The sequence below is a fragment of the Ornithorhynchus anatinus genome, chromosome 17, assembly GCF_004115215.2.
Source record: "Ornithorhynchus anatinus isolate Pmale09 chromosome 17, mOrnAna1.pri.v4, whole genome shotgun sequence".
Taxonomy (NCBI): domain Eukaryota; kingdom Metazoa; phylum Chordata; class Mammalia; order Monotremata; family Ornithorhynchidae; genus Ornithorhynchus; species Ornithorhynchus anatinus.
In genome coordinates, this window is record NC_041744.1 from 18,734,058 (window position 1) to 18,752,740 (window position 18,683).

General features: G+C 46.2%; 1 long non-coding RNA gene across 1 annotated transcript in view; it reads right to left on the reverse strand.

The window, feature by feature from the left end:
• Positions 1–18,683, reverse strand: part of LOC114817676 — a 163,426-nt gene that overhangs the window by 38,488 nt on the left and 106,255 nt on the right. Inside the window, exon 2 of the long non-coding RNA XR_003765529.2 lies at positions 9,865–9,916. This is a non-coding gene — a long non-coding RNA (uncharacterized LOC114817676). The remainder of the gene's footprint in view (positions 1–9,864; positions 9,917–18,683) is intronic.

An 18,683-nucleotide genomic window follows, 5' to 3' on the forward strand; every position in this document is an offset into this window, starting at 1 on the left:
TTTCAAGTCTAATCACAAAGAACCACTGCGATTCATAATAATAATAATAATGATGATGGCATTGGTTAAGTGCTTACTTTGAATATCAACACAAAGCAAGCTCGATGAGACTCTCCGGGAACGAACCGAGATGCTGACTTTGGGATCGTGGGCACAAGCGTGCCTAAAGTGGAAATATCCTGCGTTTGTACACGGCTGTGGCTCAGTCTGTTACAGTGGCGATTTCATTTGCATCCCAAGCTACTTTTTCTGAAATTCTTCTGGAGGAGAGGGGAGAAACGGACGGGGGAGGAAGGGAGAAGAATGACAGTAGAGGATCCCCTTTGTAATCAACCGTCTATGGCATCGATAGTAGAGTAATCCGCAAATGGGCCAGTTTCCGAGTCTCCACGAGGCTCCCAAGGAGTAAATGGAGTTAACCCAAGTCTCTTAATGAGTTTGAAGTTATCCTTTATCATCTGACAGATTTTGGTTTGAGAAAGTATAGTTTTCCCTTTACAAGAAGGGAGATTTTTAGGTGTCTGCCAAAGAGTGACCTCCCACAGTCAATTATTCAAAGTTAGTGAAAACCACTGTGTGCAGAGCACTTCACTATGTGCCTTACGATAGAGTGGGTTGACAATTCCTGCCCACAAGGAGCTTTCAGTCTCTTCCATCTTGGTGCCGGAAAAAGAGGCGATTTGTAATTATTTAAAATCCCCCTGACACAGTGCCTTCCTCGTTTCTCTTTGGTGTCCCCATCTGTGGAATAAAGAAGCGGAACGAGAAGCCGAGTGATGGGAACCAAATGTGAGGAGGAAAGAGGAGTGCTTAAAGAATAATGAAACCTGGCTAAGAAAACCTGGTGAGGCTGTTTTATTTCAAGACAGGTTGAGTTTTCTCCTTGCTCTCCCCAGCCCTGCCCCTCTGTGTTATATTTGTATTCTGGGAGCTATAGAGCTTCAAGGTATTATTATTAGTCTGGGAGGGAAAAGCCTCAATTTTTCAGGTACTTTTTTTTCCGGCTATCCAAAAGATAAAGGCAGAGCTTTCTTTTGCAAGTACCCCATAACCGAAGGCACTAAATATAAGGGTGCAGCTTTGACCCTCAATTTTATACCAAATATCCCCTATATAGCTCACTTGAACAAGGGGCTCCGTGGTAAAATGACACATTTCAGCCCAAGCCATCCCAAAAACCAGATCGAAAGGTTTCTTTCAAATGTCTCCCCGAGGCTGTACCTCTATAAGTAACGGTATTAACGCGTGCCTACTAGGTTTGTTGCCCTGTACTAAGCATTTGGGGAATCGATCAATTCAAAGTGGATTCACTTCACCTCTCTGTGCCTCAGTTACCTCATCTGGAGAATGCGGATTAAGACTGTGAGCCCCACGTGGACAGGGACTTTGTCCAACCCAGGTGCTCTTTTATTTACCCCAGCATTTCGCACAGTCCTGGCACGAGGTAAACGCTTCAACACCATTATTACTAGCACTTAACATATGGTAAGCACTTAATAAATACCATTATTATTATTATCGTTGGCATTTACTGAAGCCTTACCGTGTGCTATACCAATGGCCTGGGAGAGCACAGCGTACGAGAGTCGGTAGACACGTTACCTGACCACAAGGAGCTTCCAGTTCAACAAGGAATTCACAGTTCTGCCTCAACGTGAGAGGAAACAGCTTTATTTCCAAACAAGTCCCGTCAGTCAGGGCAGAAAATATACTTTTCCTGCCCACAGTGATCTTACAGTCTAGAGGAAGCCCAGGCAAAAGGGTGGGAGTCCTCCATGAGAAAATGTGGGAGATGCCTTCGTCTTCCGGCTCGGAGACCATCCTAAAACTAACACTTTCTATCTGTGTCTCAACCTAATGAGAGAAAATGGTGTTTTAAGTGGGGTCCAGAGAGGGAGGCGGGGGAAGAAGAGTTTGGGGCCGGGGTGAACATAAAACCTCAAGGGTAAATTACACACTGCATCAGCTCTCAGGAGAATTTCATGGCAGCAAACCAAAGAATGAGATTTATAACGCGAAGGGTGACGGGGCCTTAATTTTATGGTGTTATTTGGGTGCCACTAGAATTAATTCTCTCACTTCCTGATAGTAAACGCAACCTGTGAGCTACAATTAGCAGTCTCCGATTAACTCCGTTTTCACTTGGGGTGCCTCGTTGTGCAGACTCAAGAGCCGGAGGTTAGGAAGATGGGTTTGTAGTGGCTTAGTGGAAGGAGCCCGGGCTCGGGAGTCTGTGGGTGTGAGTTCTAATCCCGGCTCCGCCACCTATCAGCTGTGTGACCTGAGGCAAGACACTTAACTTCTCTGTGCCTCAGTGACCTCATCTGTCAAATGGGGATGAGGACTGTGAGCCCCACGTGGGACAACCTGATTACCCAGTATCTCCCCCACCACTTGGAACAGTGCCCGGCCCCTAGTGAGCGCTTAACAAATACCAACATTATTATTATCCATGCAAGAGACTACTCAGTAGATAAGGTCGTTTGATGGATTAGACGAAAAGAGCATAAGCCCGGGAGTCAGTGGACCCGGGTTCTAGTTCTGACTCCATCTGCTGGGTGACCCTTTGCAAGCCACTCAACTTCTCCGGGCCTCCTCCTTCTCATTTGTGAAATGGGATTTCAATCCCCGTTCTTCTTCCCTCTTCTTCTTTTTAGAAGGGTACTTTTTAACCATTTACTAAATGTCAGGCACTGTTATAAGTACCGGGGTAGATACAACTTCATCAGTTCGGACCCAGTCCCTGTCGCACGTTCGGCTTACAATCTAAGTAGAAGGATGATAATCATTCCCACTTCACAGTTGGGGAAACTGAGGCACAGAACACTGAAGCGACTTGCCAAAGGTCACACAGCAGACAGGTATTGATGCTGTCATTAGAACCCCACTCGGCGGACTCCCGGGCCCGTGCTTTTTCCACATGTCTGTGCTGCTTCTCAGACCATGAGTCCTGTTCAACGGGGACTGTGTCAGACCTGGTTATCTTGTATCTATTTCAGCGTTTGGCACGTGGCAAGCACTTAGACGGCTAATATTATTTTTTGACCTCAGAGGTCATGGCATTTCGAAGTTTGAGAGAAACTATGGCCTAGCGGAAAGGGCCTGGAAGTCACAAGGGCCTGGGGTCTGATCCCAGCTCTGCCATCTACCCGTTGTGTGACCTTTAAGTCCCTTCGCTTCTCTGGGCCTCAGTATCCTCATTTGCAAAATGGGGGTTCGATCCCCGTTCTGTTTTTATCCTATGTAATGAGTGCCTACTGTGTGCAGAGCACTGCTCTAAGTGCTTGGGAGAATACCGTCTAGCATTAAACAGACACATTCCCTGCCCACAACAAGCCTACAGTCCAGAGAGACAGACACTAAATAAACTACAAATATAAATTACAGATTACACGAATATAAATTACAGGGCCCACGTGGGGCCCTGGTGATCTTGTATCTACCCCAGTGCTTAGATCAGTGTGCTTAGAAGCAGCGTGGCTCAGTGGAAAGAGCACGGGCTTTGGAGTCAGAGGTCATGGGTTTGAATCCCGGCTCTGCCACTTGTCAGCTGTGTGACTGTGGGCGAGTCACTTAACTTCTCTGCGTCTCAGTGACCTCATCTGTAAAATAGGGATTAAGACTGTGAGCCCCACGTGGGACAACCTGATTCCTCTGTGTCTACCCCAGCGCTTAGAACAGTGCTCTGCACATAGTAAGCGCTTAACAAATACCAACATTATTATTATTATCATCAGTGGTCAGCGTATGGTCAGCACTTAACCAGTGCCACCATATCGGAATTCAAAATGCCACTTGAGTCCTGGAGGACGTACGTACAGACTCCTTTTATGCCACCTGAAGTCCCGTTGTAATCAAACCTCTTTTTGATTCCGAGACTCCTGAGGGACACATCTTACCGGCCTTGCCTTTCAATACGCAGAGAACACCTGGTTTGGGAACGATTTGCTTTCAGGGTGGGTATGAGGTGCCCCAAACCCAGTGTTTTAATAGCTATGGCTTGGGACAGCTTTTTGGTGCCACGGTGCCTTGCAGCTAACTTAGAAATTCCCCAAACCCAGGGATTCATTAGCCTCCCCTGCCCTCGGCCTGAAAAAAGGCAGAAGACGACTGCCAAAGAGATCCTTCGGCTTGTCTTGAGGTACAGATGATAATTCTATTTGGTAAGCGCTTGCTACGCTCCAAGCCCCGTCCTAAATGCTGGGATGGATAGAAGATAATCGGGGCAGGCGCAATCCCTCTCTCGGAGACGGCTCACAGTTTAAGAGAGAAGTAATCCCCATCTGACAACCAGAGAAGCAGTGTGGCCTGGTGGAGAGAGCCCAGGCCTGGGAGTCGGGAAGACCTGAGTTCTAATCCTGATTCCTCCACTTGTCTGCTGTGTGACTTCAGGCAAAGTCACTTCACTTCTCTGAGCCTCCGTGGCCTCACCTGTAAAATGGGGATTCCGACTGAGCCCCACTGGGGACATGGACTGGGTCCAACCTGATTAACTTGTATCTACTCCAGCGCTTTTTAAAGTGTCTGGCGTATCCTGAGCGTGGAACAGATATAATTAAAAACAATTAAAGACGGACACTGAAGCCCAGAGAAGGTTAGTGACTTGCTCACGATCATGCAGCAGGCAATCAGGAACTTGTGAAAGAATGCCATCCTCGTGACTCCCAGACCCGTTTTCTACCCTCTTGGACTCACTGCTTCTCGAGAGAGAAAATGCCGGACAATTTGGGGGGGTCAAACCTTTTTTTTTTTTTTCTTTTTACAAAAGTCAAAAAAAAAAAAAAGCAAAAGCCAAACCACCTCAAATTGTACCTAAAGAAAGCATGGCTTTTCTCTGACTCTCCTTACCTCTGTGCCACTGCCATGATGGGTTGATTCCTTAACGAGATATCGCAGGGTGATAAACTCATCCCCGGGAGATAAACGCGACCCGGTTTACTTTGGACCCCTCTCGCGTAAACCCTTTAATGAGGATTAAATCCTGTATGAAATTCGGGGATGCCGAGGCAGATAATTTCCGCCTAAAACACCCCAGTGGCGAGTCCGAAAGACTTCAAACCCGAGATTGGATCATATGTCATTTCTAGACCCACCAGCTCGTACACAACCCTGGAGGTTAAGGGATGGAAGCTAATGGAAGCCATTCCTTCTCTTTTAGATGGGAGAGGCTAATGCTTCTCGGCTGGTCCTATTGATTCGCTACCCACTAGTGCCTCCGTGTTGCTTATGGAATTGGGTCTCTAACCAAGAGAAGCAGCATAACCTAGTGGAGAGAGCCTGGGCCCGGGAGTCAGGCGACCTGGGTCCTCAGCCCGGCTTTGCTACGCGTCTACTGGGTGACCTTGGGCCAGTCACTTCCCTACTCTGGGCCTCAGTTACCTCAACCTCAAATTGGAGATTAAATCCTCCTCCCTCCCACTTAGCGTGGAACCCCAGGTGGGACAGGGACAGTTCCGACCCGATGAACTTGTATGTAGAGCAGCAATTGATACATAGAAAGCACTTAAATAGCAGAAAAATAATACTATCTACCCCAGGGCTTAACAGTGCTGGGCACATAGCAAGTGCTTAAAAAGTACCATAACTGCTAATATCATCTCTGAAGCACTTTAATATTCACCCAACGGCCACAGCACTTTTATTTCTTGTAACCTCCGCTGCTTCCCCAACCTGTCATTAGGCTTGGAAGTTCTTCGTGGGCAGGGAATGAGTCTACCAACTCGGTTAAATTGTATCTTCTAGACTGTGAGGCTGTTGTCGGGGAGGATTGTCTCTATTGGTTGCTGAATTGTTCTTTCCAAACGCTTAGTACAGTGCTCTACCCATAGTAAGCGCTCGGTAAATACGATTGAATGAATTCTCCCAGTAGTGATGAAAATGGTGATTATTATTATGTACTCGAGTGCTCGGGACTGTGGAAACAGGAGGGTTTTTTTTGTGTACGTGTGTGTGTGTGTGTTTTAAATGGCATTTAAGTGCTTTCTATGAGCCAGACACTGTACTAAACACTAGGGAAGATACAAGATAGTCAGGGCGATAAACTCCACGTTCCGCCTGAGGCTCACAGTCAATCCCATTTTAGAGATGTGGGACAGGAACCGTGGCCAACCTTATTAGCTTTCATCTACCCCAGCGTTTAGTACAGTACCTGGCACATAGTAAGCACTTAAATACCAGAAAAAAAAAATCTCCTTATCTTATATCTATGCCAGCACAACACCTAACAAATACCATTTAAAAATAAAAAAGGAATTCTGATTAACTCGTTTCTACCCCAGTGATTAGTACAGTGCCCGGCACATAGCAAGTACATTACAAATGTCATTTAAGAAAAAAAAAAAAAAGGAGAGAGACCACATTCATTTCTATTTGAGATAAGGGGCCGGAAGCCCCCTTATGAGAGTCGATTAAGGGAAGTCTGAGTCTAGGCCATGACAAAAGAGAACTGGTACGGAAAATGAGATTTGACTCAGACAATGAACATTTACGGGTCAGTGGTGTCGCAACCCAGAGCCCACGTGAAATTAAATCAAACCCTCCTAACGGCATCTAGATCTCAATGGGACATGAGAGCCAGGATGATTGTCATTTGACTATTTCACCCACCCCGGAATGTTAAAAAAAAATATCAAATGAAAGTGTACTCTCCATTTGCGGCTATTACCTATTGGATTGATCATAACTACCGCACATGAGAGGGAACATTATTCATTTCTTGAGATTAGGGCAATATCGGCCAACATCAAATACGGGCGGAATGCTCGTCCGACATCTTAACGGCCTGCTCTTTCTTTCTTACTTTTTTTTTTTTTTTTTTAAGTCAAGTTCCTCAATTCATCCAAGGACTTTGGAGGTGTCTTTTAAATTTTGGGGCTCGCAATTCCTTGGGCGATTGCATGTTCGTTTCCACTGGAGGAGGAGCAGAGGTAGCCTTGGTTTTTTTCCGCTAAAGGGTTTCAGTGGGAGGGTGGGATCGTGGCTAAATTTAACACCCTGAAAGGGGGCAATAGCTCTCGGTTGGGACGCGAGTAGTTATGGCATTGGGACCACGGGAGTCCAAGGTTCGGGGGTGTCGGGGAAGTCTTCGGTCAGTCCAGAGCCCCATTTTTCTGACTTTTTCCAAAATCCCAATCCAGGGTTCCAACCACAGCTCAACAGATCCTCCTCCTCTTCATCATAATGATGGTGGATTGAAGTGCTTACTTGCTCACTGCCAAAATGACATGGTGCCAGTGGGATCGGCTGCAAACAAAAAAACCAAACCCAAACCCTAGGCAAACCCAGAAGCGTGGATTAACCTTACCTCCTCTTTGGCCTATTGCGACGGTAACATTTCCCACACTGTTGTTCGCTCTTCTCCTTAATTTTAACAGTGCAGTGGATCTGTCCCATTTGCATGCCTCATGACCTAAGATCTCACACCCGCAGCCCAAGCACAACCAGGCTTCCCCCAACCTCCATCGCATCCAAAATTCAGCAGACCTTTTTACACTGGTATTTGTTAAGTGCTATGTGCCAGGCACTACATTAAGTCCTGAGGTACACACAAGCTCATCAGGTTGGACACAGTCCTTGTCCCTGTCCCTGTAAAGTGCTGAGGTCGATACAAGCTAATCAGGTTGGACACAGTCCCTGTCATGCGAGGGCCTTGTCGACTAAGTAGGAGGGAGAACAGGACAACTGAGGTACGGAAAAGTGAAATGACTTGTCCAAGGTCACATAACAAGCGCTTGGCAGCGTGAGGATTAGAACCCAAGTCCTCTGACTGAGGCCCAGGCTCTTTCCACTAGGCTACGCTGCTACTCTCAGAGTGGCTGTTTCATTTAACTCCTTCAGATCATTCTGCCGGGAAGGATGGTCAGGAAGTCGACGCGCTCCTTGGTTGAGTGGCGGACTTTTCCAAAACCCAAATTCCTTCAAGTGATCAAGTAATCTGCATCTGCTCCCTCCACACGACACCTCCTCCAGGTGACCAATTTAAACCAAACTGACGTCGGTGAAAAAGGAGAACTGTTTCCCCCAAAGCAGCAGAGGAAGGTCACCGCTTCCCCATGTCCACACTTTAGCTTTTTTTTCCAAGTAGCGGCGCAAATTAAACCTTGTTTTTAAGCAGGTTTTGCATCGGGTGGCAGCTGGTAAGCCAAGCGTGGGCTAATTCAGGTGACCTATTATCCCCATCATCTATTTGTTTGTGGTTCCCGCTTTCAGAAGAATTGGCATTAATTAGAACACTGGAAGTAATTTCAAATGTCAGTTCAGAGTTTTACAGCTTGAAACAGCTCATCCTTCAATAATTAAGTCAATAAAATTAACTTAATTTAATTTAAACAGTGCTGCTTTTTTTTGAGGCCTGGAGGAGTCATTACAATTAGTAATTCATAATTAGTATTTTATTGATGTCCATACGCGGGATTGCCAAGCATCAAGGAACGGTGATGATTGGAGGTAATTTGATAAACATTCAGAACCGTTGCATAAATGACATGCCTCCCAATTACGCCGGGAGTTAATGAGTGCATTTAAATGCTACGGAAATGGATCTAAAGGGCAGCTCAACCTTAATTAGAATCCAGGTACCCCTTTCCCCCCGAATTAGAAAGGGTCCGGTCGTGGCTTTTTGCACCAAGTTAGACTGAGCTAAAATACGCAATTTAAACCCGTACGCTTGTTACGGGAAGGGACCGTCTCCGCTAATTCTGTCGTATCGTACTCTCCCGAGGGCTTAGTACAGCTCTCTGCACAGGAGTACGTGTTCTCTAAATACTGAATGGCTCGGTTGTCCAAGGTGACACTGGTGGAGTTAAGCTAAGGAGGGCAAGGGGAGGGATAAGGGGACGTTGAAGGCCACCTCTCATGGTAGGATGTGGAATGAAAACTGCTCTGGGATCAGAGAAACTGGGGGTAGAGGGTGGGTGGAAGGGGAATAGGTCGCGTGAGGGCAGAGGAAGAATGTCCTCTGTCAGGACATTCAGCACATTGTGAATCCCTCTTTTCCACTCGACCCCACGGGTTCCTGGCTCCAGAGAAGCACCTTCCTCCCCGACAAGGCTAGATCCCCATCGTTGCCTCCTCACAGGCTTAAACTAATAGGTTATAGGTGCAGGGACTATTCCCACAGAAAACAGTTGTTGATTCCTGCAATTCAAAGCAGTAGAGAAAGATCTGCTTGGCAGAATGGACCACAAGCTGGACACCAACCAAGCGGGCGGGCTGGGGGGGGGGGGGCACGATCTGAGAAGCCAACGTCAAGGTGGGCTGCACAAACCAGATGACATCACATCAGCCTCCCCTCATCCCCACAATCTTCGGGCCGACGTGATCCTCCGAGCTATCAAAGTTCTTTTCATTTCTAACGAGGGCCATGATATCACGGCTACAGGCCCACTGCAGGTCTCCCTCTGAGAGACATCCATCTCAGACACACCAAACCAGGGTTTAAGGAAAATACAGTTCCCCAAAACAAACATGCTCCCAAGAGACCCTTCCCTGTTCTCCTCCATCCCTTTCTGCATCATATTCTGTGGCTGTTTCGTTTCATGCAGTCTGGCATTTGCATGACTGCAATCACAGCCAGTGTCTCCCAGTGAAATATCACTGCAGTGACTTGCCTCCATCTAATCCCAGCCATTAGATGAACGGGGTGCCACTTGCAAATCTAAAAAAAAATATTCTCTATCACATGACCCGAAATGCTGAGTGTTTTCTCAACCCTCTCCTCCACCCAACTCACACCATCCAGCTAGGGGGAAAAGAACAGACAGTTCAATTCCACTCTCCAAAGACTTGGCGACCTTAGTATGAGCAAAACCCCATTTTCTCAGTTGTCGGGTTAGTAATGCGTAAAAACAAATAAAAAAATCTTACCAGACCGGGTTCTCTTGAGCTAACTTCATCCTGAGCCACTGGATTCGTCACCCTGTTGTGGGAAGAAATCAGATTAGTCTGATAGTATCTATTATGAAGCCTTACAACTTCATAATCCTAGGTAATTGGCTGGGGAGCAAAATTTACACTCTTTCCCTTCCTCTCCTCTTTCTCCACACATTCTCTCCTCTTTCAACTCTCTCCCTACTTTTTCCTTCTTTCCCTCACCTTTTTTCCATTCATTCCTGCCAAGATAAACTGCCTGACAGGAAATGAGAGTCGTCAAATAGCACCCAACTCTTTTGTACATCTTCATACGGTTCAGGGTATACGGTTTGGAGTAAGCCATGCTATCACTCACTCTCTACTCACACTTTTCCCATCTACAAATCAAAGGCATTCCCTGAGCACTTACCATGTGCACAACACAGTAGGTCCATACCCCTCTACCATTTCCCCCATTCACTTGTTATAATGTCCTGTTTCCCCCTGTAGATTCTAACCTTCTTGTGGGCACAAATCGCATACACCAACTCTATCGTACTGCATACCCTTTGTACAGTGCTCTGCATAGAGTAAGCACTCAGTAATACTAGCGATTGATTGCTATAACACAAAGAATAAGTCAGGCATGATGCCTGTCCACAAGGAGTTTACAGACTCTCAGAAATAAATCCATGAAGAGGGCACCGAACACTTCTCCAAACCCGTGCCGTCCCCCTCAGAGCGACCACGTTGTTTTTATTTTCTACATTACATTTGACCTTGGGGCTAGTGGCTCGCTGCCCCTCCATCTCGACTATCTCATCACCGACCGCTGGCCCCACATCCTGCTTCTGGCCCAGACCGTCGTCCCTCCTGACAGACCCTTTCCGTCCCCACCGTCAAAGCCTCGATGAAGGCACGTCTCCTCCCAGAGCCCTCCCCTAAGACCTCATTTCATGCCTCTTAATCTCTATCACCTTAAAAACCCTCCATTTATTATCCATCTTTCAGATTTTTAGAAATGCAGCATGGCCTCGAGGATAGAGCACAGGCCTGGGAGTGGGAAGGACCTGGATTCTCATCCCGGTTTCACCACTTGACTGCTGATGACCTTGGGCAGGTCACTTCACTACTCTGGGCCTCAGTCCCCTCATCTGTAAAATGGGGGTTAAGACTGTGCATCCCATATGGGACCGGGACTGAGTCTAACCCGATTAGCTTGTACCTACCTCAGCATTTAGTACAGTGCCTGGCACGAAGTGTGCGCTTAAAAACTACCATAAAAAAAATGTATTCTGGTCTCCCTCCACGAGGGAGGTGTTTTCTCCTCCCAGTTTCTGAGCACGCCTAATTCCCCCCACGAATATGAATGGAAATCCCAGTCGCGGAGGAGAGACCTCCTAGTGTAAACACATACCCAGAGAAGGGAAAAAGAGCTTTGCAGCAATCAAATATTTGACTGCGTTTAGAGAAAAGGTCACCCCCAGAGAGGTTACCACAAGGCTTTGGGTTTGAGACACACTCAAACTTCATCAATTCCTTCCCGCTTGTAAAATCTGCTCCTCACAAAATCAGCTCTGAATGCTTTCGGACTCAAACGAGTGAGCTGATTTTCTAGTTGGCTCAATCAATCGATAGTATTTGTGTGGATTCTACGGTGTGCAGAATATTATGAAGAGCCCTTGGAAAAAAACAACAACATAGAATTTGCACTTTACACCATAAGCTTCTCCCTCTAGACTATAAAATCCTCTGGGGCAGGGATCGCACCCACCACCGTTGTGTTGTATCAATCAATTGTATTTTTTGAGCACTTTCTGTGTGCAGAGAGCTAAATGCTTGGGAGAGTACAATACAACAGAGTTGATAGACATATTCCCTGTGCACACTTGGGAGAGTATTGTCCTTAACGCCTAGTACGGTGTTCTGCACACAGTAAACGCTCAGAAAATACCAACTGAACCATGTAATCCCTGTCATTAAGGAGTTTATACTATATTATACTATATACAGAGTATATATTATACTATATTATATAGTAATTATTAGAGAAGCAGCGTGGCTCAGTGGAAAGAACGCGGGCTTGGGAGTCAGAGGTCACGGGCTCTAATCCCGGCTCTGCCGCTAGTCAGCTGTGTGACCTTGGGCAAGTCACTTAACTTCTCTGTGCCTCAGTTCCCTCATCTGTCAAATGGGGATTAAAAAACTGTGAGCCCCACGTGGGACAACCTGATCACCTTATATCCCCCAGTGCTTAGAACAGTGCTTTGCACATAGTAAGCGCTTAACAAATACCACAATTAATTAGGTACACAGATTGGGAGGATTCAAGTGAGTTAGGAGACATGAGCCCTGCCCGTCATTCATTTGTATTTAATGAGTGCTTACAGTGTGCAGAGCACTGTTCTAAGCGTTTGGGACAGGACAGTGTAAGAATAAACAGTCTCTGACGTGAATGAGTTTACAGTCTAGAGGACTCAAGCAGTTTATCATCTACTGCATATTAAGAGCTCTGTATGGAGTGTCTGAGAGGGGACAACAGAAGACCATGATCCCTGCCCTCAAGTAGCTAAAAGTCAAATGACGGAGACAGACAAACTGTGCGACTGCACACGGCAAGCACTCGGTAAATACCACCGATGGATCGATTCTCACTGGCCTGACTCTCCCAAGCAACAGGTCGGCCTAAGGACGATTCCTCGGGCAAACAGCAGCGGGACTGGTGCAAAGAGCCCAGATCGGGGACTCACAAGACCTGGGTTCTAATACCAGCTCTGCCCTTTGCCTGCTCAGTGACCTTGGGCAAGTGTCTTGACTTCTCTGGGCTTCACGGTTACCTCATCTATACAATGGGGATTCAATCCCTGTTCCCCCTCCCATTTAGACTGTGAGCCCCATGTGGGACTTGAGCCAAGCCTGACCTGATTAATAATAATAATAACGCTGGTATTTTTTAAGCGCTTACTATGTGCCGAGCACTGTTCTAAGCGCTGGGGGAGATACAGGGGAATCAGGTCGTCCCACGTGAGGCTCACAGTTAATCCCCATTTTACAGATGAGGTAACTGAGGCACAGAGAAGTTAAGTGACTCGCCCACAGTCACACAGCTGACAAGTGGCAGAGCCGGGAGTCGAACCCATGACCTCTGACTCCGAAGCCCAGGCTCTTTCCACTGAGCCACGCTGCTTCCCGTGATTATCTTCTATTATCCCGTGATTATCTTCTATTTACTCTAGTGCTTGGCCATTGGCAAGTGCTTTAAAAATATTACAATGATTACTACTAGGTAAAGGACAGACTGTAATATCTCCAGAATATTAACTCATCAGTCAATAATTTACTGGGTGAATGGCATTCGTTATTAAGTCTGGGTGCAGAGCGCACCTTGAGCTCGTCTATCTTCCACCCCCGGTCCACATCCCGCCTCTGGCTTGGACCTCCTTCCCTCTTCATATCCAAGAGACAAATCCTCTCCCCATCTTCAGAGCCTTATTAAGAGCACATCTTCCCTAGGCCCTCATTTCCTCTTCTCTCCCTCCCTTCTGTCACCCCTTCGCTTGGATTTTCACCCTTTATTCGCCCCGCCTCAACCGCACAGCGTTTGTGTGCACATCCATAAATCCTTTATAAATGTACAATTGATGTGTGTCTTCCTCACAGGAACTTGTCTCCCAACTTATTTTGTACTGTCCAAACCGCTTAGCGTGGCTCTCCGCACAGAGTCGGTGTTTACTAAAATGATTGATTACTGAGCATTGTGGAAAATATTCTAAGCTCTACCGGCTACACTGTACGCTCCTTGACATTAGGGATCGTGTCTACCCGCCTCTGTTCTATTGTACTACCCCAAACCCTTAGTTCAGTGCTCTGCACACAGTAAGCACCCAAATACTATTGATCGATACCAGAACATTGGTAATAATAATGACGATAATAACAACGACGTTATCTGGTAAGCACTTACTATGTGCCGGGCACTGTTCTAAGCGCTGGGGGTAGAGACAAGATAATGGGGTTGGGCAGAGTCCCTGTCCCCCGTGGGGCTCACAGTCTCAATCCCCATTTCACAGAGGAGAGAACTGAGGCACAGAGAAGTGAGATGACTGGCCCAAGGTCACACAGCAGACAGGTGGCAGGGCTGGGATTAAACCCATGACTTCCTGGCCCATGCTCTATCCGCTAGGCCATGCTGCTTGCCCTACAGACATGATCATCCCTGCCTCAAGGAGCAGGGGGAGAGAGAGAGAGACACCAAAATAAATAGGGGAAGGCAACAGAGTAAAACGGTCGCAATGAGGGCAACGGTGGGAAGTGAAGGAGGAGAGAATTTCAGGGGGTGAGAGGAAATCCGTACTGAGGTGTGGTGAAAGTACTGGGGTAATAAAAGATGATGGGGCAATATTGAGAGATATTAAAGCGTAGCAACCTGAAGGGTGAGGGAAAGAGAGAGAAAGACATGCATATCTCACCCATGCATTCATCTCAGTGCCCTTGGATCCATCTCTCTGGCCCTCGGGGGGTAGATCTGGTGCTCACTACCACCGTCACCCAGTTTTGACCCTCCGATGGACTTCAGAGAAGTGTAACTTCATCCTGTCCTGACATTTAAGAGATCCAAGAAGGAAAATGTAACCTGCTTGTTTTCAGTAGGGCAGGTTTTCCCTTTGAAATTTGCTTTTCAAGGCAGGGCCAGAGTGGAATAGAGGGATTTTGTTTTTTGGGTTGGTTTTGTTTTTTTGCCTACAGCTCAATCAAGCCACCTTTGAAGAGGCAGCGCTTTCACCTTGACATCGCCAGGCTTTCGGTTTCAACGACTTGAAAGCATTTTCAAAAGTCTCCTTTCAATGATGGGGACCATGTTAGGGGAAGGAAAGTGTCAACTGAAGGAAAAAAAAATAGGAGTTTACTGATGGGAGAGGGGTGGGGGTCGTTAGTAAGTCCCATGAGGGAATAATAATAATGATGATGATGATACTAATGATTTTTAAGTACATATATCGTGCCAAACCCTGTACTAAGCAATGGAATAAATACAAGATAATCCCACTCGGGGCTCACCTAAGGAGGAAGAAAAGATAGACTGTTCTCTAGACTGTCTACACTGTTCAAGTGCTTAGTTCAGTGCTTTGCACACAGTGAGTGCTCAACAGATAGGACTGAATGAATCTAAACTAAGCTTGTCCTCTAGACTATTAGTTGTGGGCAGGGAAAGAGTCTGCTATATTGGACTCTCCCAAACATTAATATGGTGCTCTGCACACAGTAAGCGCTCGATTAATATGATTGACTAACAGATAATGAATCTCCATTTCCCGGACTTGGGAATTGAGGCATCAAGGACTTAAATGATTTGCCCAAGGTCACACAAGCAGGCCAGGGGCAGTGCCGGCATTAGAACCCAGGTCCTCTATTACTTCCCAGGTAGGTTCCCAAGAGGACAGGATAGCTCTCAGCCCACGGAGGGTATGTGGGAGGGTTACGTTGAGAAGCAACAGTGTACCTAGTGGAAAGAGCACGGGCCTGAGAATCAGAGGACATGGGTTCTAATCCCAGCTCGGCCGCTCGTCTGATGTGTAACCTTAAGTAGGGCACTTAATGTATTTAGGCCTCGGTTTCCTCACCTGTTAAGTAGGGGTGAAATCACACTCTTCCTCACCCTGTGAGTTCCATAAGACAGGGACACTGTCTTACCTAATTAACAATACAAGCATACACACATTCCCTGCCCACAGTGAGCTAACAGTCTGGGGAGGCAGACAGAGACATTCATATAAATAAATTACAAATAAGTACATGAGGGCTGGGAAGAGGGAAGAACAAAGGGATCAAGTTTTCACTAACTCTGCTCTCTGACAGATGCTTAGAACAGTTCTCTGCACAAAGTAAGCACTCAGTAAATATCACTGATGATGACAGGTTGACAGATTTCCCACCTAAGTCCCCTGTGACCAAATGCCCTTCTTGTTCAAGCAAATAGGCTTCAAGAAGGCCTTCCCTGACTCAGCCCGCCTTACCCCTTCTCCCACTCCCTCTGTGTCACCCTTGCACTTGATTTACTCCCTTTTTTATCCTTCCCACTGCACACATGTACAACTCCAAAATATATTAATTTATATGTCTCTCTCTCTCCCTCTCGACTGTATATAAGCTTCTTCGGGGCAGAGAACATGTCTACCAACTCATATTGTACCCTCCCAAGAGCTTAGTACAGTGTGCTGCATATAGTGAGTGCTCAATAAATACCACTGATGGACTGCAGATCTCTATTAGGGTTTAATTAAGCCCCAGGTCACTGCAGATATTTTGGAGAAAAGTGCCAGAGATAAGGGTTAAGAGACAATCCATAATTTCTACTGCAGGCTGGCCGGGGGTGGTGTGAAGAACAGGAGGGTTGGCGACATGGATTTCTTATCTTTTCGGCAGCTTGTATTTTTCAAGCAGATAGGAAAACCTGCGGCCGATTGTTGTTGTGGAACACCTGTTGTTTCCAAAATTTCTCAAGCTTTTAGAACTGTGTTGATCAATTAGACAGCTGATTACTCCTCGGTAAACATGAGAGCCCAGCTTTATAGCCTTAGAGATCAAAAGTGTAAGTTATCACTACAGAATCCCTTGATTTATTATTTTTTTTTAATGTAGTGAACTTCACACAGTTTGGACATTTCATGTACGCTGACAATCAACAACGGGAGAAGAGGGATACTGATAAAACTGATCAAAGTGGACTTGGGAAACTTCATTTGCAAAGGCAAGTAGGGATGTGATCAATCGATTGTATTTATTGAGCGCTTGATAGGTGCGGAGCAGGGTACTCAGAGCTTGAGAGAGCACCGTACAACAGAGCTGGCCAACATGTTCCTGGCCTATAAGGAGCTTACAGTCTAGATAAGAACCTTTCCTCTAAATTGTACTGTTTTACACAAAATGGCTGGCAATAGCTATGCCGTGCAGAATCATTTTCGTTTTTACCAGCTCAAACCCAACCAAGCTCTCTCTCCACATGAACTGCCTCAACATCTGATCCCCTTATTTCAGGTTCTACGTTTATTTGATATTCCTTCCGGAATGTCCTCTAATAAAGTAAATTTGGAAGAGGGGGGGGCGAAGGATGACCTGATATGACTTGGGTTAGTTCCAAAATACTATTTTGTTTTGGTATCCGTCTCCGCTTGCATCCTGAATATTACACAGAGAATCAATTTCTTACCTGCTCTGTGACTTGGGCCTTTCCTACCCAATGGGGATAAGGTGTATGTTCTCATTCCCACTAGATGGTAAGTGAAGAAAGAGAGAGGCAGTGTTGCCCAGTGAACAGAGCACGGGCCTGGGAGTCAAAAGGACCTGGGTTCTAATCCCAGTCCCGCCACTTGTCTGCTGTGCGATCATGAGCAAGTCAATTTACTTCTCTGTGACTCAGTTCCCTCCACTGTATAATGGGGATGAAGACTGTGAGCCCCATGTGGGACGTGGACTGTATCCAACCTGATTAGCTTCTATCTACCCAAGTACTGAGTACAGTTCCTGGAACATAGCAAGTGCCTAACAACTATATAAAAAAAGAAAGTGAAATATGGTTTGGCAGGAGAGAGAGAGAGGTGTCAGGGAGATCAACAAGGAGGTCAATGCAGTAATCAAAGCGGGTTATGATGAACAACCTAGTAGCCATTTGGAAGGAGAGCAAAAGGAGGATTTTAGCAACAAAGTGACGGTAGAATTGACTGTATTTGGAAACAGGTCGAGTATGTAGGTCGAATGAGAGAGGTGAGTCAAAGATATGGTCAAGATTATGGGCTTGTGAGATCGAGGGTAGTGGTATTGTCCACAGTAAAAGGAAAATCTCAGGAAGAAACTGCCCCAGAGCTTGTATTAAGAGCCTAACCAACAATCAGCCCACTGTCTTTCAATTCACTTCATTCGATCGCATTTATTGAGCACCTCCTATGTGCAGACCACTGAAAAAAGCACTTTGGAATGGACAACAGAACAACAGACACATTCCCTGCTCATAAAAAAGCTTACAGTCCTGTGACCATCCCTCCTGGTCCCTAACACCACCACCATCCTCCATCGACCCCCGCGCTTAGACCAATGTTTGGCCCAGAGAATTCATTTCACAAAGACCGTAACAAACACCGTAGAGTTAAGTTGTTCCAGGAAAAGGAAGTCCCTGAAAGGTTTCTCAACCTTTTAAGTTAGAGAACTACTAATCGCTCTAATAATGATGTTAACAGGAAAACTACAGTGACCTTGTTCAAGTGTGAGCCTGGTGAAAACCTTCATAAATTAAGGTCATTCTTTAGGAAGAGAAAAAAAAAAAAGGCCTACACTCCCCTCCAAATGGAAAAAAATATCAATTTTCATCCATTTGCCCATCTTTCATGTTCACTGGTCATTTCTCCACCCTGTGTTAGCTCCAGGAAGGTTTGTAGCAGGTAATAATTATCCCATGACACCTTTTGATATTTTTAAAAGTGGCATGCTTTTAAACCACTTTTTAGTCACGGCCAATTTAATCCAGTTCATCACGCTAATATCCACAAGGCAGAGAGGCACCTGCAACGATAATGTGTCTATAAAGCAGCCGAATACGTCGCTTTAGTCTGAACCTCCTGCCCGAAGGGGAAAGCTCAAGCTACATTTGTCCCGTTCAATATACTCTGCACGGCAAAAGCGCTCGACTAAGTGCTTGGGAGGCTACACTATAACAGACACATTCTCTGGCTTTGGCACTCGCTTACTGTGTGATGCTTAGTACGGTGCTCTGCACACAGTAAGCGCTCAATAAATAAGATTGAATGAATGACCTCAGGCACCTGTCTCACATGCATCAGGTT